This window comes from Taeniopygia guttata, chromosome 5, assembly GCF_048771995.1.
Source record: "Taeniopygia guttata chromosome 5, bTaeGut7.mat, whole genome shotgun sequence".
In the NCBI taxonomy this organism is placed as follows: domain Eukaryota; kingdom Metazoa; phylum Chordata; class Aves; order Passeriformes; family Estrildidae; genus Taeniopygia; species Taeniopygia guttata.
The window spans coordinates 53636013-53657846 of NC_133030.1; the positions used below are offsets into that span (position 1 = coordinate 53636013).

The 21834-nt window shown below is 36.7% G+C and overlaps 1 long non-coding RNA gene across 12 annotated transcripts in view; it reads right to left on the reverse strand.

The window, feature by feature from the left end:
- Positions 1–21834, reverse strand: part of LOC115495650 (uncharacterized) — a 318954-nt gene that overhangs the window by 143225 nt on the left and 153895 nt on the right. The window lies entirely within an intron of this gene.

Consider the following 21834-nt stretch of genomic DNA (forward strand, 5'->3'; position numbering starts at 1 on the left):
GTGCAGCATCATTCCCAGATGCTCCCGGATGGCCAAGGATCTCATGAAATTGAAAAGAGCACCACATGAATGCTCATCAGATGACAGGGAAGGTGAAATTTCTCAGCATTACCACCCACTTAGCTGAAGCACTAGTGGCATTCTCTCCAATCATGGGTGCAGTCCTGACTGCAGTCTCAAAACAGGCCATGACAGCCTCTCATCTATATGAATAGTCTGCACACAAAGATGACAGCATCCCCAGATCGTTAAGCTGCTGACAGAAAGAGCCTCAGAAAACACCTGGAATTTGTTATCTTGTCAGAAATCAGAAATAAGAAGAGAAACACGAAATAAGGTAGAGCTTTACTAGCATTCAATGTATGGAGGAAAGACATGAATAATTGACAAAATTTAAGTTTCTGCCTGAGATGGAATTCTGAGCTAGAAATGAGGACAGCCCTTGAAAGAAACATTCTATGAAGAATGAATATGATAGAAAAACATTCTCTTACCCTTCCAAAGGAAGCAATATTCAATAATAAACACATCTTTGACAGATATGTCAATGAGGAAGTTGCTGCAGGTTCACAGAAAGGATGTAAGTGAGGGTCATTAGCACCAGTTTCAAGTCTTACTCAATTAATCAATTATGAAAAAGCACTCTAGTCTTTTCAATAACATCCAGGGTTTGACTTGTTTCTGGAGAAAGATAAAAGACAACAAAACCCCACAGAAGCAGAATATGTCAAGCTGGCATCTGAGAGAAGTGTAAATATTCATCCTGATACACTCCACATATTTATTGGAATGAAATTTAGTCAGTTATCACCAAGGACTCCTTTTCTTCTGCTCTCTCTGAAGCCTATCAAAAGACCCAGCAGCAATGCAGAAAGGCATTGTCTCTGCTGAAGAATGAGCTCCAGCTTCCAACAGACATTCTGCCCACCCATGGTTGTTTGCATTCATTGCCTCCCATAAAATGTACTTTTTATTCAGAGGAGAAACAAAGGAACTTCTGCTGGTACTGAAATCTTGGTTTGGATCTCAGGGCTAATAAGGGAAATTTGCTCTTAACACATCAAGTTCAGATGGTTGGTGCAGGAGATAGCTGGCTGAAGGGTTAAGGACACTCACCACATCAGTGATGAAAAGGGCCTGGGTTGTGTCATGTCCCAGCAATCGTAACAATGCAGAGATTGCTACTAACCACTTGGCACTATCCCAAAAGATTGTATTACTCACACTATCCAACCACTTGGCACTATCCATAAGGACTGCATTACTCACAGTGGACTTGCTAATGTGACAAGAGTGACACAGCCCGCTAGGACCCAGAGGTCTCCTAGGATAAAGGCACAGAATATGGTAAGTACCTTTTTATTGGAATTCTTTTCCTGGCAAATTTAACTGGTGCCTTGATTCTGGGGTTAATAGCCAAAAAAAAACAAGGAAGAGCGCAACAAAGTTTTTCAGGGTGAATGAATATTTTCTCAAGCCCTAACAAATTTTAGTGGACAAAATCTTCTGTTGAAGTAGGATGACACAATTTGACCAAGTATATGTGGTTTTTGAAGACCCAAACAAGGTCAAAGCAAGACCACTGGCAGAGATAATTCTGAAGATTAGGATCTCCCATCCTGTAAGATTGAGGCTTGAAAGGTGGACACTTTAGAAAAGTCTGGAATATGCCTATCTCCTAAACAATAAAGGCATCTTGCACACCAGTAAGCAGAAGCCAGAAGTAATTCTGTCATATTCTTGAGAAGATCCAAATAAAAAATGGAGAAGTGAGATAAACATGCAGAATCTGTACATAGCTCCCCAGGGGAAATGAAGAATAGTTCAGGGTTTACCAAAAGAAGTCTAACCCATAATCACACACTGAAAGCTGTCAAAAAGCAAAGAACTCCAGAACAATTGTGTCACTGAGAAGGGAAACATTATGAGCCTTTTCTCATTATATATATGTGCATAAATCACAAAGATCACACCCCAAAGTGCTGAAGGAATAAAATATGTGGTCTCTAGAGAAGGGTTTAATCATATGCTCTGTGTGATACATATATTGATTAACACTTAAAGCCAGGAGATACTTATGCATCTATTCTTATAAAGACCATACTTTCTGAATATCTACAGTTCTCTAAATGTAGTGGAACTTGCAATTCTTCTTTACAAAGGTGTAACAAAAAATCGGATTTGGCCTTAATCCTCAAACAGACAAGAGAAATTTTAATATTCATCCTATGAAAAGAGCAACGGCTTTGTAAATTCTAAGAGTCTTAGTTTATATTACTGTGACTTGGAAACCTAATTTTTAAAAATTAGGTGATGTTGGAGGTCATGATGTCCCAAATATTGAAGCACTTGTTTATATTTTGGTGCTTAATAACCAAGTGCATTGAACTCTTTCTGGTCTAAATTAAGCACTTGGATCTTCACCAAATTGCAGAATGCTGCTGCAGACAAACTCTATCCCAGCTCTGATGACAGTTTAAATTGCTTTATTTTTTAAAATATTAATTATTTAAAATATTAGAAATTAACTGAAAAAGGTGATTAATTACTAAAATGAAGCAAAGCTTCAGAGAGGTATTAATTTATTTTTGTCAGGCTAATCCCAGATTTTTGTTTCCTATTTACTTCTCTCCATTGCTATCTGCTTTTACTTTAGATTTATGGGATATACACAACAGAAGTGTTTTTGAAGCACTCTTTATTAAGCCATTCCCAGTGTGACTGATAAATGCAAACCCATATAGATAAAGTTATGGTACTGGACTGTGGTTACCATATTCAACTGTGGATTCAACTGTACTAAAATTAGGCACTTGTATTCCCACTTTAGTAACTTGAGTCATTCACATCAATAGAAAAGAAGGCCACTTGTTTGGGTGCCTTTAGTTAAGTGACTAAATTAAGACCCCATGTGCATACATAGTACAAAATAGCATTAGCTAGTTCCTTAATAGGCTCCCATGAAAGCCAAAGGGAATTTAGCCATGGAATTCAAAGGGGACAGACTGCACCCAACTATTGATTGTGTAATAGCTTTTATTTTGATGTCAAGTTTTTGATACTTTTTCTCAGCAAAAAGATTAAAAACACAAGTTAATAAACCACTTACCAATATTACATCATTAGTGTTGGGATAAGAACAAGCAAAAGGAAAGGCAATTATAAAAGAGGAAAGAAAACAAAGGGAGAAAATGCGACAAGTAGGCAGACTATGGCTTTGTCTGTCACTTTGGCTCCCTGTCTCTCTCCAAGGTGTCTTTCAGGGGACCAGACTAGGCAGCACATTTCAAAGGTGTTGACAAGCCTGGCAGATCAGCCATTTCAATTTGTCCCTCAGCAACAATGCCAGGCAGCTGTAAATGACTCAAACATGCTCTGTTTCATGATGATTCCAGGATTATGGATAGGTTTTTGCTCTAACTCCAGCATACACTCCCTGCTAAGAAGCTCAAACTTCCTTAGACAGAGAACACTTTTGGTCCACAAGACACAAGCCTAGCATCTTTTCCAAGGTTAAAAGAGGCAGAAATCTTTTAAAAGCTGGAAAAGCACTTCAGGAAGTAAAAAAGAGAAGCCTGAAAGAGATACCACTCATGCACTTTTCTTTCAAGGAGATGTATATTCAGAAATGCCTTCAATAGTTTGGAGGCATGTTACAAGTTTTGTCCTAGTGCAGATGATAGACAGTTCCATATGATATAGAGCAATAATAATAATAAATTACATTAATTTTTAACAAAGGGTGGGAACATTTCCCAAAATGCCCCTTTGGTACTTGAACAGCCCTCTCCTCACAAACTAGATGGTGTCTCCTTTTACTACCTGAACTCAGGATCAGATTATGAATGGAATCTGCAGTGGAATGTCATGGACACTGATGGACAGCACCTGCACCCCCAGCCCCCTGAGAGGCCACGAGGGCTCACATAGGCGTACTACTCTCTATCACTTGCGATGTGACCAGAAACACTGGACAGTTCAGTCTCCTTTTCCTTATAGCCTGACTGCCCTGAGTTACTAAACCTTGGTTTTGCGTGAATGAACAGAAGGGACTAAAATGACTGAAAAACAGACTAGATTTTTTAATATCTTCATACACTAAAAAAAAGGGGGAGGGCGTTGGCCTACATTTTCAGCATTACAAACCTGCAGAAGGAAAAATGAGACTTGGATCCAAACCAAAAACTTCTAATTTGTAGTTGTGAATATTGCACAGTTCACTCTGAACTATCGAAATAAATGAAGTTTTGTCATTGGTTTCACTGGAAACTGGCACCAAGCCTTCATTTGGTAATTTCAAGTCAGTTTTACAGCTGTGAGCCAATGCACAAAGCATATGGTTTCTGATGTATTACAAGTTAGAACTGCTTAATGAACATCATCTTAGAAGATCACTTTTATGTATAATTTATTGTGTCTTCATCAGTGAAACCAATTCAAAGCACAAATGCAAAGGAAATATATTGGAGTTGAAGTTAGAACTACAACAGAATATATAATAGTAAATGTGCAAAATGTTATCTTTCTACAGTAGTTCCAATGGAAACCTTCAAAAATTTGAAGCGTCTATTATAAACAAATACTGTCCTCTTTCAGCAGGCTTTAAAAAGCTAAGAAACCTGGGAAAATAAGTGTTTCAACTCATTTTTAGTTAAAAAAGAAACCCTAAAGCATCATCCCTTTCAGGTTTGAATTCAATCAAAATGGATGTTTAGGTCAATAACTCAGGGGGAAAAATATTGCTATTCTGGAGAGGACCAAGAGAATTAAAATTTTATACTACTCTTTTTCACTGTCACTTTATTGTCTTCCCAGCAACTGCCAACACAAAAACCACATCCAAATATCCAAAACCACTAATAGTTATGGAATACATATGGCTGACTGATAATAAGAAATACTTTTTATCTTATTATTTCTTTCATGGCCAAATTATTAACTCGCAGTTTGCTACATACAATTCAGTTTGGGAATAAAATTATCTCTGGATATAATATTTCCAAACTGTTGCCAAACTGGTCATTTAAAGTCATGTCACTGTTTAATCTGAGTAGAATTTAAAATAAACAGAGGGTGTTTTGTGTACATACAAATATGGGTGGGGAGAGTAATATTAACAGAGTGTTTCTTATCCTTCCTAGTTACGCTTCTTGTGTTTGTCTAAGCAGCTTCTTGCCAACCTTAAAATTCATTAATATGGGAAATACTGAGCTCATTGGCTGCAACACCTCCATTTTAGAAATCAGACTACTACTATCCACCACATGTTCTGGCACAAACCCAGGTTTCTTCTCTCCCTGTTCATTTTGCTTCTCCATCAGCCTCATTAAAGCCCCACAAAATAACCTATGGAAACAAGAGCTTCAGAAAACTCATTTCAAGGATCATGTCAAATGCTGCTGCTTCATGGCCAGAGCCACAGCAGGGGAGGGCAGAACTCCATGGCCATGAGGGCTCTGAATGGGTGCAGATGTTCAGGGATGTTCCCACATGGAAGAGATTACAGAATTGGAAAACGAAGCCAAGCCAATTTGTTCATCCTTCACATGGTCATGTATTTTGCGTATGTTGTGCAGCAATGTACCTTTCAGTTGGGACCAGTTATGCTATGCTGAAGTTCATCATATGTAATGATGATCAGTTAAACCACAGATGCTGATTTAAGTGGGCCTTTAGGAGCTGGCCTTCTTGCCCTGAATGATTACAGAACCAAGAGCAAAATGTACCAGGGGTAAAATAAATCAAGAACTGAAGGACAGCAGCTCATACAGGGCTCTGTATGGACTCTTCATTCGAAACCTCTCGTTTTTCTTTGCCATCTGAGCAGATTTTTGATTACTGCAGCAAGTGTCCAGGTTTTCTTAGAGTTCTGCCAGAAACAAGAGCTGGGGCATGTTTATTTCTAAGGGCAGATCCAAGAAAGGGGATACATTCAGCCAGCTAGCAGGTGCTAGCATCCAAGGGAATGAAAGAGGACATGGAGAAGGTTCATAAATCCATACCTTCAGAAACAGAAATGGGCTTGTCAGTAACTGTTCCTGCAGACATAGAGACTTGGAATAGGGAGGGAGGTTTATGGGGTGAATGCACAGGTGGAAAAGGATTTGAATGTAGACAGAAATAGGGAAATTACAGATGAGTATCCAGGACACAGTGGAGGAAGAGCTTCAAGACATAATCTCAGGAGTCTGGGGTGACCTGGCAAAGAAAATGTATCAATAGTACTGGAGTAGATTGATCATAGATGAAAAGGTCTTGGTACACAGATGAAGGAAGATGAGATTACTGCCTGGGTGATTTCTAGTGGGATACAGGTTTGGGGGATTTAAGGATTTGGTAACTTGGGCTGAGCTAGCAGAGGACCCTTGTGCAGTTTCCCAGTTTGGCATTAAGGATATAACAATAGCATGATATGTTCAGCACAGTAAAACACTGCCACCCCTACTGATAACCAGTATTTCCGCCCTTTCTTCCCCTCCCAGTGATGAGGACTACAAGACTTTTCTCAAGACTTTTTTTCACTGATGGAAATACAAGAGCTTTAAATTACAGTAATAAGCAGAGTTTAAAATATCCAGAAATATGGAAAGCTACTGAATATTTCTACAGAGTTGCACTGTGCCTGAGGAGGGTTATGAACCACTAAAAGAAAAATGGTCAGCATTGCAGTCATGCTCTTTACTTTCAGTGGAGCTGAAGCATTTGATATTCTAGCAGAAAAAAATGGAAGACCCACAAAATCCTGAAACAATGTTGAAGTGCACATTTTAACATTAGGAAAAGAATGAAAGGTTCAATGAGTGAGAGTTATTCTAGGGAATCATTTTGGTCATTCAGGAGCTACCCAAATTCCCAGAGCCAGACAATACACGGTATAAAAACTGCATAATACTGTTACTAGGTGAGAGCTATAATTTATCCTGCATAAGTGTTAAACCATGGACCTACCACCTGGTAGGTGGTAGGGGGAAAACAGCACCTTAGGCAAGAAGAGGGGAGTTTGCTCTACAGAAAAGTTTGAGGCAGCTGCTTGACTTTGAGGGAGCTTCTCCCAGAGGAAGAGCTTCTTCTTGAGCAAAGGAAGGACATAGACAGCTTCTCTGGGAGTGGACAGTCACATATGGCACAGGCTTGTAGGAGATCACCCGCAGCTTGAGGGAATGTGGCTGCTGCAGGGGGAACCGAGCACTTGCTTGCACTGGAAGGATGAAAGGTTGTGAGGCTGCTTGGCCTGAGGTGCAAAGGTCAGGGTCATAGGTCTCTAGTGGGGACAGGACAGATGAGTTGTGCTCATCTGAAGGAATGTGGGTGCTGGAAACTCCTAGCTCTACAGAGACGACGCAACTGAGAGGCATTTTAAAAGATTTTATTCCATTATCAGTCTTGGAGAAGGGTGAGACCTAAGAGATGTAAAACTCAATGCCATTCTAACAGAAGCCAACCCATTTCCTGGTTACAATACCTTATAAATGTTTTTCAGCCTATTTTTCAGCTTTTGGCACACAATGCTGCTAACACTTCTAACACCAATCACCTCTTTTTTAACCCCATGTGGTCTTGCTATAATGCATCTTTCACAGTTCTAGTTCTCAAAAATGTCTGGTCTTTTTGCAAGGCCATAGTTTGAAACTTGTTTCTAGTTCAATCTCTCTCTCAACAATGTCATCTCTATTCCATGCCCTTTCTAAGTTAGCACACCTTATATCAGAGTTTACATAGAGATGTATAAGACTGTGTGAGCTTTATTCAGGTTTTGAGAATCCTTTACAAATCCATTTCTCACATTTGGGGACCCATCTGTTTGGTTCACACCAAATTCTGGATCTATTTGTGTAACTGGGCCACCTGACTTTTGATATCAGCTCTGGCCTTTGAGCAACCTTTGAGCCCTGGCTGCTAAACATGACTGTGAGTGCTTGGTGCAATCCAAAAAAGTAACGGTGCATCCTTGCCATAAGCATCATGTTCTGCCAACTTCTTGTACACTAGTGTCATTTCAGCATGGTGGGTGGTGGGAACTCAGTGAAACTTTTGGAATTAGAGACGTTTGAATTCAGAAATAAATCTGTTTCTCTTCTTTTTGTTCTCATCATTTTCAGCTAGATATAGATCTGTCTAGACAGAGTGAGGCTATATTAATAACTCCATTATTATTACTATAGCTAACAAAACATTCTAAGTGCTTTAAAAATAGTTCTCATTAGTGGGAAGAAATTTCATGTCCAAGATCTGGCTGAGCTGTCCTTCTCATGCTGCCTAAGTAAGGAAGGCAATGACTGTCCTCCCACTCCTCTCTGGAGGTATCCTAGGAAAGCCCTTTAGAGTTTGTGATTTATCCCTACAACAGTAAGAATTAAGCTTCTTCTTACAGCAGCTGGGCTTTTCTTGTCAGTGTTCATTTTCAGGACAATTTTGCATTGTTTATTTTGTTTTGCTTCAGCTGAAAAAGCAAATGGCTATAGGATTCCAGAGAAAAATTAACTGTGGTGAGGGATTCTGAAAATACTACACAGAAATCCATTTCATACAAACAGACCTAGGAAAATAGCATTTTTGTAGCCTACTTTTAGGATCTTTTCAAACATGGTCAATTCACATTCAGACAGCCTGGACAGGGGGTATTACTTCAAGTTTAAATTCTGGTGGTGAAAGGTTAGCTGCTGTACATTTGCTTGAAATAGCCTAAGCATTCAGGTTGAAAATCTGATTTTTAGAAAACTGCATCACTTTTATCAAAGCACAAAAATCAAAGAACAATAATTTTTCTTCATAATTGCACTAGTTTGTGTTTAAACTAGTTCATTTTAATCCAAAATAAGAGAACAGAAAACTTGAAAGCAATATAAAGCAAACTGATTTATGCTCAGATGTAATTGCAAAATCCACATTTACCTTCATTTCTCCATTCTTTCTCTAGTATAGCTTCATGAAGTCTATCTTGCAATATAAAAATCCCAAATGTATCAATCTTTAAGAAGCTGCAGGTGACAGAAATGTCAGCCATATATGCTGCATGAACTGAAATTTTCTGATTTTAGCTATTTTTTATAGTGGAAAATATTACATTTGTTTATTAATACCAGCTAGGAGACTGCAATAACCTTTCACGGAATTGAAAATCTGTCCACAAATCCAGAATTTAATCTCTGAGTAGTGATATTGTTTGATCCAAAAGCACTACATAGGTTTGTAGAAAGCTTTTTCTTATGCATAAAAAAAATATGGAAAGAGGGTATTCAGCACTAGCAGTGCCACATGTTCAAGCATTAATTCAGAGATTTCAAAATTAGCTTGGTGTAGTTTCTTCTGGTAGTATGTCCTGTAAGATGGACAAAAATGACACCATTCAAAATGTCTTTGAAACACTGCTCTGGGTATTTTACACATATTCCCAAGCCAAGTATCAGAGTGAGGTACCTAAACTAGCTGCTTGTGGCACCTTCTGTAACTGGTTAAGAGAGACACGTTCCTCCAGCAGAACAGAGTCAACATAAGTGAGTTAGATTTTTGGATTTAATTCCTCAAGATAATTTTTTCCCACTTGACTCTACAGGGAGAGTTTGGTACATACTTTCAACCTCCCAAAGTAAAGGACATCCTTAAGAGGTTTTAAGCTGAAACAAGTATTATTACTCCTCCAAAATATTGCCATTCCAAAGAACTTGAAGTTTTCTGCCACATGCTGCCACAGTTTCTGTCAGCCGACTCTGCAGGGGCATGTCTCTAATCATCCCGAGTACCCAGCAAGCATTTTAACACTTATCTCAGGCTAATATCATGCTGGTAATAAAAGCAAGTCTCTAAATTTCAGTTCATGTTCAGTGGTTAGCTATGAAAGTTAACAGAGATTTGTGATGTCTATCTGAACCCTTGGCTAAATCCTGAGTATGAACGAGACAAAGTTGATAGAAAGTGAATTTAGAAACACAGCCTGTTATAAAAAGTCATGCTAAGCAATGAAACAACTACTTCAAGACAGAGAAAAATCTATGCTTTTGCAACTGTTCTGGATTCTTGCCCTGAGTTGTTGTTTGTTTCAAAGTTGTGTGGCTGGTTACACAAAGTGCTACTCAGCTGAGAAGCACCAAACCCAGAATCTGTTGGATTCTGAGCTATTGCTGACACAGTCAACAATCCAACAGCACCTGGGAAAGTGGAAGTGTTATTTCCAAAGACCATACTTGAAGACAGACTTGTTTTGGTGGCTTTGTTACACTTTTCCTGTTTATTTCCCAAAAACTCCCATGGCACTGAAGAATTGCTCCTGTGATGGAAATAAGGCTCAGATCATTTTTCTGATACTATTAACCTGCTCTACCCTAAGTAAAAATGCATCAAATATTAAGTTTTCAATTAAAAATTGGCATATTCATAGTGGCACAAGTTATATTTTTAAAACAAAATGTTCATATTTTCAAAATTAAAAATTTTTAAAAAGAGAAATACAATTTATCAAAAATACACTTTTAATTTATGTCTCAGTTCAATAATTTTATAGTTTGTTTATTTTTCAATTACAGGAAGCTTATTAATAACATCTAAATCATCAGAAATTATACCAAATACAGGCTAGACCCTTCCCCAGAAAAGATTTTGTCCAGATGTATTTTACACATAGTAAATTTACACATAGTCACTGCAGGAAAAATAATGCGCTGTCTTTTTCAATATATAGAAGTAAATTGCAAACTAACAATATAGTTTTCAAAATTAAAGGTAAAAGCACAGGAAAGGTGCTCTAAAGGACACCTGTCACTTTAGAAAACCTATAGTAAAAACGTAATTTTTGAACCATATCAACATTCAAGAAAATTACCAGGGGAGTGTTTTCAATCAAGGCATTCATTTCTGTCCACAGCTGTTCTGCATTTAGTTTTTTAGTTCACATTACTCCTATCTGTTTTTCCAGGGCTAATTCAAACTGAGAAAGAGCTATGTCACTCACTAAGCAAGAGTATAATTAAAAGTCCTACTACTACAGCTGGTTTGAAACATTTGAGAGCTTGGGAATTGCAGGGAACTGATATTAAAAATAAAAAGGATGTAATCACAGCCTCCTGTAAAGTTTAATGGGAAAAAGTAATTTCATGATTGCAGTTGGTTTGAATGAAGCACATTTCTCTAATTATGTATATCATATGTATACATGTAAAGACTACAATCTATCTATATAATCAGAGTGAATTAAAATATTCCTGAATTCAGGATTATAATTGATCTGGGAAAACTATTTACAAATCATGAGATCATTTCATACCATAGTGTAAGATAGATCTTTCTTAATCCCAGTTACACACTTTTGCATGGTGTCCAGACTTCTGGATGGATGTAGGGAATACAGTCATGTTGTAGCAGTTTCTTTTTTAAAAACTGAACAAGGAAACCACATGGTTCATTGTTTGGCATGCCACTGCTGAGGATGCCTACACATTACTCTGTTCTTCACCATACTACTCTTTCTGGAAAAGTCATTCCAGACTGATGTCAGTTTGGATAGATGAAGGAGATGAAGGCTGCAGACTCGTTCTAATTGTAGTACTAAAACAAGCTGTGCTAGTGCCAATACTTACATTTCATTCCAATTCACAGCAATTTTTGCTTATTTTTGAGTTAAATCAGTTCTGTCAGTTTTTGTCTTATGAGAAGAACTGTACTTTTCTCCCAAATCCTTGCACCAAAATGCTTCAGATAAAGCTGAAACCAGAAACAACAAATTTTTGTAGCTATTTTGTTGACCACAGCAGTGACTCAAGAAGCAACCTGAGACTGAACCTCACCACCTTTATATTCCTAAACTAGAACCATTCTATATTAGCATATTTAGACTACTAGCTCTTAGAGTGTTGTTTTTTATAGTACTTTAGCAGATTAGGACAAATTTGATGTTTGTTTAAAAAAGTTTGAATTAGGAATGTTGCTGTTACTTTAATACACTTTTTAAAAATGTATTTGTTAAAAAGCCATCAAGTTTTCTGCCTTCTTCTGTCTCTCTTCATCTCTCAATTAGAAGAACGCTGGAAATTTAAGAAAAAACCCTGATTCTACAAAGTTCTGATTGCTTCCTATAAAAGCAAGACCAACAGAAGGTAATCTTGGTCAGTGCCTCCATAAACAGACTGACCTGCCAAATCGAGAGAAATACTGAGAAATACTGAGAAATCAAAAATATAAAAAAGCTAGTGGAAAACCTGGTTTATATTTAGCAGAAACACTTTTAACACTTTGAGTTAAACTGCGGAACTGAGAAAGTAAGTGAAAATGTTTCTTTTATGCCAGCATGCAGGGTATGCAGTTGAAATAATTTCTGCTGTCCAGAAGAGGGGACATCGAGTTCCTAATAGAAGCCAGCTGTATTCATAATGCATTAATTTGAATCATGGAAGTTATTCTGAATGATACACTAACAACAGGAACGTCACATACCTCAGCATTTTGGTTTACTTTGGATGACGGTACAAAGGACATTGATTCAGGCCTGTCTTTACTATATACTTGATCAGAACTTATGACTATTTCTCTGATCACAACGTTTCACAAGGTTTCCAATCTGATGCTTTATTCAGTGTTGTTTCAAAGTGCACAGTGTCATTTTAATCAGTTGGGAGCTGCTTAATTCACACTCTAGTAATACCATTAAAATTTATTTCATTATTCATATTGGAATTATATGGTTGATTCACAGAATATGTTTTGCACTCATTTTTTTCTATATCTTTGAAAATTAAGTCCTAGATGTTTTCCTACTCTTAATTTCAGTTCACACTAGCATCTCACATTTCAGTGAGAAAAATAACTCTCAGCACAAGTGAAAGCAACGAGATATTATATTTGAGTATATTTCATCTACTTTCTCTGCATCATTTAAGGAAGCTACTTAGCTAAATACTATATTAATGTAGTGTGCTAAATTTACAAAGAGCTCTATTCAATGAAACAGCAGAATACCCTTTTGGCTTGCCCAATGGATATATCTGTAAAGAGACATCTGGAAAAATGGCCTAATTTCACGTTGTAACATAAATGCAGAAAAGTAAGACCTTCCCTTGTTTTCCTTTAGTTACTGAGAATTATATTGTGTAGACAGCTATAACCCAAATGAATATCATTCCACATACTGTTGGTGTTATTTTAAATACTTTTCTGAATAGTATTTAAAAATTTAGTTCTTTTTTCACCTACACCTGACATATGCCTGTTGCTATTCTGACATTTCCAATTATTTATCTTCTCCAAAATCAAGGACAGCCTCTTAGGTCAATTTTCAGTGTTTAATTTTGTATTTATTTACAGATACAGAAAATAGACCTGCTATGTGTTTGTTTCCTCTCAAGCTGTTTTAGGCTAATTATTTTCCCACCATGGGGCCACTTTGTCTTTATTTAACTTTGTTTTATTTAAATTTTGTCCTGTGACCTTTGCTATTTTTTTTCTTAATAGAAAAAAGATGATGCACTATTAATGTGGCTAAATTTTCCATTTAAAGAATTCTAACTTGGTGTGCTTCACTACTTAATATATTTGAGATTGCCTAAGTTTTTCCCTCCATCAAGACCAAAGAGAAACATATTGGTAAAATGAGCAACTTAAAGATGACAAGCTTACTGTCAGTATTCTGCTCAGCATGTAAATTTGGCAGCTGCTTAACACATATTCCACTTTCATAATGATGGACACTGGAAAATGCAGTATTTTTCTCTCTCAGCCTTTCCGAATTCACTCCATATGTAAGGAGGACTTACCTCATGTACCCAGATTTCTAGCACCCCCTCCCCAAATAGGGCAGGGTCTCCAAAGCAAATAAATAAATAAATAAATAAATAAATATGACCTTGGTGGTTTGTGGTGTTTATACACACTTTCAGTCACATATACTCAGAACCACTAAAAATCACCAACTCCCCAGAGAGCCAAGATTTAATTTGGATCACACGTTACAGGCCAGACTAGAGAGTATCTTTACAATAACAATATTTACACATATTCATCAACAGATGGTAAAACAGCATAGGGAGAAATGCTTCAAGAAAATTGAGCAGTTTTTTCACAGAAATAATGGCCACACCATCTATAGATCATCAATAAAAAGCAAATCAGATATGGATAGAATATTTAATTCTTGTCTAAATTGGGTTTTCAAATTATATTATAGATCAGAATTTTTTTCCTTATGTGTCTAACCCAAAACTGAAAATCAAGCTTACATTATTACTCTCTGGATTTTTGCCAATGCCCATTTACTATGCAAGACAGAAATCAGAAACAGCACTAGGATGATATTTGGCATTTGCAGCTGAAACCAGAACTTTATTTAGAGTTGTTTCCAAAAAGTTTACTTCACCTGCCATAGTTACATGTGTCCATATGTAGAATTAAGAGAGAACAACACAAATTTCAAAGCATAACTTCCACAATTATTTAGCTGCTTTTTTATATACATCACTCTTCTTTGCAAGACTGCAAAGACTAATATCATTTCTATCTCATTTCCTACTCCCTAAAATAAGTATTATCACAAAATAATGTATTTTTTAGCCCTTTTCAAGAAGAAGCCCTTTTTCACTGGGTTTTCCTCCTATATCATAGTAATGTCATTTCTTCAAATCCTGGTGTGTAATCTGGCTGTTCAAACTGGGCTCCCACTGAACTTTCCCTTTATACACTATTTGCCTTGAGTTAAAAAAGTAACATAATTCTCCTGCCATGCATCCACACTTTGCAAAATAGTGCTATGAAGAAAAGCATTCTTTTGTAACATAGATTGTCTTAATTTCTAACAGTGTAACACAGCTCCCCCTCACCACCAGGAAAATAGATGATGTCTAATACTCCAAAAAAAAGGTAAAGGAATACCTCAGAAATTGCAATTATTTATGCTGCTTGGAGAGAAAGCCTGCAAGAACTGGTGGTACAGGAGCCACTGTTTAGATAAAGGACAATTTGCTCATTAAATTACATCAGATGTCATTCATTTTAAATGCAGTCTGAAAAAGTCACCTGGAATTATTATAATATGATGCAGAAACCTTGACCATCAATCACATGCTGGAAAATTGTCAAGTGGCAATAATACTGGCAGATAAACTTCTAACATTTTTTTATATTCTAGCATTTCATCCCTCAGACATAGAAGGTAGACAGCTCAAAAGGTGGCATAAGAGAAACCAGATGATCTTGTTAAAGAGACCAATTTTTTAATGTATTTTACTTGCTGAAACATAATACATAAAACTGGGGTTTTTTTCCTGACATCAACTATAACAGTAATCTCCTTCATGACTCATCTGCCTATGCTAACCATGCTACTAAAATCTAGTTCTTTGGAATCAATGTTCCTTAGGACAATTTACTACAGATGTGGAAGGAAACCTCAACCCAGCATGAAAACAAAGACTTGTTTAATAATTATTTTAAGCATTCATGTGAAACTATAGAGTGAATTTCTGTTTGTACAACATGCAAAACTTTACTTGTAAGATACACAAATGTTTCAATACATGTTCTCTTTCTGATCAATTGCTCATTCAAATTTTCAAGTAGTGAAAATTACTTTTAAAAAAAGAATAGCAAATGAAGACTCCTGTGGTCACTTTTGGAAGTTAAGATGTGTGTTTACTTGGCAGTTTACCACAGTGGAGAGGAAACACTGCTGCTGGCAGTAAACTGAGAGTCCAGTTGCACAGTTTAGCTGCAGGAGAATGATGTTCTGGGTAGGTTAATTTAGATAATTTTTGTAACTATATCTATATCATACCATATCTAAAAGTGAATTGTAAAAAAGAGATGGAGAATAAAAACCTTGTGTGATGTAATTCCTCAACCATTATAAGTAAAAAATCCAGTGATGCATAAACAAAAGACAAACTTTTCTTGTCTTCCAAGGCTGTGAACAATGAGACTATCTGGTTATGTACACAGGATCTTCTAGGCAGAACAGTAGTTTAGAGGCTCTTCCTTGCTGGTCTTTTTTGGGTTTTTCCCATCACTAGTGACTTTTCCTGACATTATAATGGTTAGATATCGCCTATAGAAGCTTTTAATCATTAAAATAAATAATTTTTAAAGCATTGTTATCTGCAGTATCATCATAATAATAACTTTTTTGCTGTAAAAAAAAGTGTGCATTTGTTTACATCTTTTATCTGGGCCCATCCCAAGAAAGTACTGCTTACCCTAACAAGCACTACTTTCCTACCCTGAAAACTTCGCAGGGACCAGCCTCTAAACAAGCAAAACAAGGCACATTCACAATAATATGTAATTTTGGACTAAAACACTGTGCCCCAGATGTAGATGACATGGGTTCAATAGAAAAGTTCATGGTAGAGAAATCCACTGAGGCAAAGACACCTCAAACCCACATCATTATTTCTGGTTCAAGACATCCCCTGACTGTCAAAGTGTTGCAGAACTGGGAAGCTGTTCTGAGGAAGTATCACTGCCCTTCCTTGCCTCTGCAAACACCAGCTTTTATGACTGGCAGGACCAGGATGGAGTGTGAGCACCAGAGCCACTCCAGTGAAAACACTCGGCAGCACGTGCAGGTCAGCACTGCCCGAGTTCAGCACTTGCTTCAGTGAAAACTAATGCATCGTTAAGAGAAAGCAACCTTTTGAGATTATTGTGGACAGTAGCTGCTTATAGAAGCTGTAAATTAGAAAATAAGCTTTTCTGGGCAGAAGACAGCTTTTCTGTTATGTGTTTGTATGGTGCCCACAAAGAGTTCATGTAATGAGGACAATAGATTTACTGGGACAGTAAATCCTGAACGTCTCTACTCACAGCTTCACTTAAAGGGCATAATGACCTCTCCTTCTGTAACACTTCTGGGATTATGTCACTATTCCTAGATCCTGTGCCTTTTATATTTCTCTGACTATAACCCCAAACAGGAATTACAAGCCCATATTTGGGAATTAGTGCAGCCATAGATTCTTGCCAGCTTCTGTTGCCACTTAAATAGTACCAAAGATAAAAGTACTTGGAAAAGGAAGGCTGAATATGAACCTGCCAAGCTGCAACAACAGTGCTCTTATCTGTGGTACAATAATATGAACAAATTAGTACAATAAAAATAGTTTATAAGGGCAAAAATATCAACTTGCCATAACAGTTAAGTTTTTTCTCCCTTTAAAAATCTCTAGTAAACAAAATATAAAGATGTTAAGAATTATTCTTTCCCTATTTTCTTTTGTACATCTGTTATCTTCTTGCAGCCAATTTTTTACTGAAAAGTTGATGTTTTGTTGAAGCAAATCCAGTAGCTGTACAGCTGTGCTGCTGTGCAGAACAGCAACCCATTACTCACCATCATGAGAACCATGCAAAACTTGGGAAGAATAATTGGCTCTGAATTTCAAGGTTCTCCATATTTTCTTCCTTCTTACAGTATTCTAGAGATCAAGGGGTAAAATACAGCAGTCTTTTATAGTACATAATCTAGTTCTGCCATGAATGCAAGGTAGGTTCTTCCACCTTTCACCATGGAGAAGTGGCTTTTCATTTAGTTTGCATTTTCTGCTTGGCAACAGCCTGGATATGAACAACCCACATGCCATAGATGACATATTGCTAGTTGACATTCTAGCTTATCTCTTTCATATACACTTACCTTAATGAAAAGGAATATGAAGGTCACTCATTTTCAACAGCAAAATGGTGCAGTTCTCGACTTTTTTTAATCTCACAGACAACTCAGGAAAACAGGGTGACCAGCTCTTTTTAATTTTTCTAATAATGGTTCGTATATCAAGTACAATTCTTTATAATATGGTAAAGTGTTTATATGTGTCCCTAATATCTAAATCTGAATTTTACCAGCTCCTATGCAACTAAATCTAAAATAATAACATTTTCTAGAACCCCTCACGTGGAAGATAAACATTTTTCTTCATGCTCCAAAATTTGTATTCCTGCTTGGTAATTTTTTCGTTTTCTTGACCAGCTTTTCTCTGTGTATTTCACAGCTGTACTGGTGCAAGCAATGTCCACTGGTGGAAAAATATGTGTGTGTCAAGTGGATATTGAAAAGGCTTCACTATTTACATCAAATGTATTTCTACACCTCTAGAGGAAGAAGTCCTCATAAGTGTTTAGATATGCAAATATGAACACTTCATTGCTACTGGTCAGGGACTCTAGGAATGCAGTACCAAAGGGCACTTATTCATATCTGCTAGAGTGTGGACTGAGTTTTAGTTGGTTATTGGTTCAGTTGGTTAATAGTTAAGGATTTCTACTTTCTTACTTCCCAGCAATCTTTGAGCATTGCATACTTCCCCAACGTGAAGTTTCAATGTACTGCTGTGCAAAAGTTCTCTGGGATATCTCATGCTTCTGCTTATTAAAGAGGCCCACAGATGGGTTTTAATGATCATCCTTTTGTTCTGTATATGAAACCAATGTTCTTTTCTAAAGAAAATAACACTGTGGAGAAGAGGTATGTTCCAGTTAGTGCTAAATTAGAACCAAAGTATTCAAAAATGTCTGTGTGTTCCTGCCCTCAAGTGTTGGCAAACTCTGTAACATACTTTTATAACACGCTCATGTTGAGTGCTTCTTTAAGAGGAGATGTATAAACCAGCATTACATGAGGTTTAAAGGGCAGTAGGAGGAAGGCAAGAAATGGTACACAAAACAAGTATATGAAATCCTGTCAGCAAATCTTTCTTTTCTGGAACAAAATATTCTGACATCCAGTATGAGAAAGCTATCAGTTCTGAAAGGCAATAAGCAGTGAAACACACTGGAGAAAATACACCAATCAAGTGTGAAAATTATTTCCTCAGTGACACACCACCCTAACACAACCTTTCTTTTATCTGCTACCTCCTTGACATTTCTTTCATTTTTACTTTCATGTTATTCAGTTCCACAGTAATGGAATTACATTCATCTTTCTCATTTCACTCCCTTCATTCTCATATATAATTTCTACAAAAGCGCTATTTTCATTTCATGAACACCCTTTCCACCTCTCAATCCACCTCATTAGCTCCTTTTCACCACTTCGCATTATTTGCACTAATTTCTGCTCTTTTATTTTGTATCTTCCTTTGCTTTCTATTTAAGCTCTTTTAACAACACCAAAGAAAGGATGTTGGACCATTTTTCACAACAAAGAACAGATATTTCATTCTGCATCTGTGATTACATCATGTCTTGCACTGCTGTAGATATTGTCCCAAGCACTCACACCCCTGATGTGCATTTGGCTGGTTGGAACCTGTCCTGCCCGGCATGTCTTCATCTTCTTCTCACAGCCATTTTCCAGAAAACTGTATGCTCACTTTTCCACCCCAAAGCACAGTCTTGGCCAGCAACTTCGCCACAATTAACCTGTCTCTTTGGCTAAATTCACAGGTTTCCTGCACAGGCTTCTTTCCCTCATGTGACTGTATTAGTACTGTGCTCTTTCTCCATGTTACAAGACATGGATTCATACTTTGCCTTTAAGCTAACAAGCCAGCATTCCATCAAAAATTTAATGTGGTGTCTGATAAACCAGTACAGATATTTTTCCATGTACCACCATGTGTATGGAAAGCCAGTCTTCTTCTGTGGATGCTTCATTAAAAAATATGTGGAGTATTTTAAAGGAACAGATTGTCTGCAAAGCAAGATCTAGAGGGTGACATTAGTGTGAATACCTAAATATTTCCTGGGCTTTCTGTATTCAAAAGTACAGGTGTAGCCACACATATTCCCTGATAAAGGTTCTGCTCATAGTTGCTAAAAAATTAATTATTAGAAAAATGAGGAAAGAAATTACGGAGAAACCTGCTTTTATACTTGAACTTCCACAAATGGATGTTAATTTGATGAGTGAGCAAGTTTGATGGAAATAATAATCAGTTAATATGTCTCATATTTTAAGTTCTAGGGCCTCATTGAAGGCAAGCCTTCCAAAGGGCCACCTAAAGTTTTATTTAGATTTTAACAAAATGAAGCAGGCAAAGACCAATCAGCTTGGAACTGAATGAAAACCCACAACAGCCAATGCAATGTAGATATGTTTGTGAAAAAAAAACAGTGTATGTAGCGTATGCACAAGATTATACCACATGAAAAAATACACATGAATTTACTAACTTCAGGCCAAAAATTATGTTGCTATTCTTAAAGAAGGTAATAATGGTAGGATTGCACCAGCAAATTAACAGTTGTTAAACCAGTGGAAGAAATGTTGGAAACTCCTGCTTCCCTTCAGAATATTCATGCTTAGAGCATTCAGAATATTCATGCCAGAGCATTTTGGACTCAAATGTCTAATTAGAGAAAAGTAAGTTTTAATCAAATCTAGCTGAGGACTATGTCTCTATTCAATATAGACATTTGAATATGTGAATACCTATATAGACATGCATACCTACATAAATGTCAGAGCAGTAGAGAAAGCAAAAGCACAGGAGGTAAAACCTTTTGCTTCCCTCTGCGACTTAACAAAAGTAAGACATTCAAAAGAATTTCATCCACTTTATCCCTCAGCCTCTTTAAAGTAAGAACTTGCTTCTATCTCAAATGGAAGAAATTGAGAATTGCATTAATAGGAATGTTTGCTAAAGCTGACCTCCACTACGAAATTGCATCCTATTTCCAGTGGAAAGGAAAGCTTCTAGCAATACTGTTGAGCGACAAAGAAATATATTAAGTAGAGCGGTATTCTGAGTGTTTATAGGATCTGGAATGATGGAGATGCAGGGAAACTTTACAGATCATTTATTTTCATTCACTTTATAACTTTTTCTATTCAAATATTAATTACAATAAATGCAATACACTGGACAAAGAATTGCATATGGATTTGTAGTACTGTTAATTTTGACCTGACTATAATGTAAATACATCACTTCTCCAAAAACAGAAGACAAAATAATGCCACTTCACATTGTATCTGCCTTCGTGACATAATTCCTTGGAGAAAGATTTCCTTTAAGCATTTTTTTTTACTTTCTCTTAAACCTGTAACATAAGCTGCACACACATGCATCTGCTTTCAATGGATATAATTTACTATTTGTGATGTCACAAGAGTGTTCCTACACTATTTAGATTTTAAAGTACCATTAATGGGAGAAAAAACACTGTGCCTCTTTCAAGTATGTCTTACCTCACAAAAATATAAAGAGGCTATAGTCCCTAATACGTGATGCTCCATGTTTTTGAAATTACAGCACTTAAAAATTTTTTTGGCATTAAATTAAAAACACTAACAAATTGCTAGTGGTAAAACATTGCATGAACATTGTTTCTTGCAAAATATTGGAAATAACTATTGTAGCATTACTCAACAGTTAAGCAACCTCTGTTTACTGTAAGTATTAGCTCCTTGAACAACATGTCCTGCATATGTAAATTTATTCCCTTTGGAACAAAACTCCCAACTCCTAAGATTTGGATTTAAAAAGTAAAACTAGATGAACAAGTTCTCTTGCTAACTGGTCTAATATCCATAGCTGGAAGAAATGGATTACTTCAAATGAATAACTAAATAGAACACGGCTAAAGAAAACCATTATTGTTTTTTAAATATTTCCCCACAAACAGGTCTAAAGGATACATTTCATTTAATGAAAAGCATTATTTTGTTTTGCTTCTTGTAGGTACACCTGAGAATCAAACTGTGTAGCAAATTCTCTTTGGAAAAGCAACTAGAGCACTGTCCATCCTACAACCCAGAATCCCTTATTGGTCAATAAAGTTCCTATTTCAGCAAAAGAGGTTTTACAGGTTCTCTTATCTGTCTCTATCTATGAAGGGAAGAGGAAAGGAACTGAAAAAGTTTAAGAATTTCCTCAATAATGGGTAAGTTCCGCAACATGATGGAAAAGTATAACT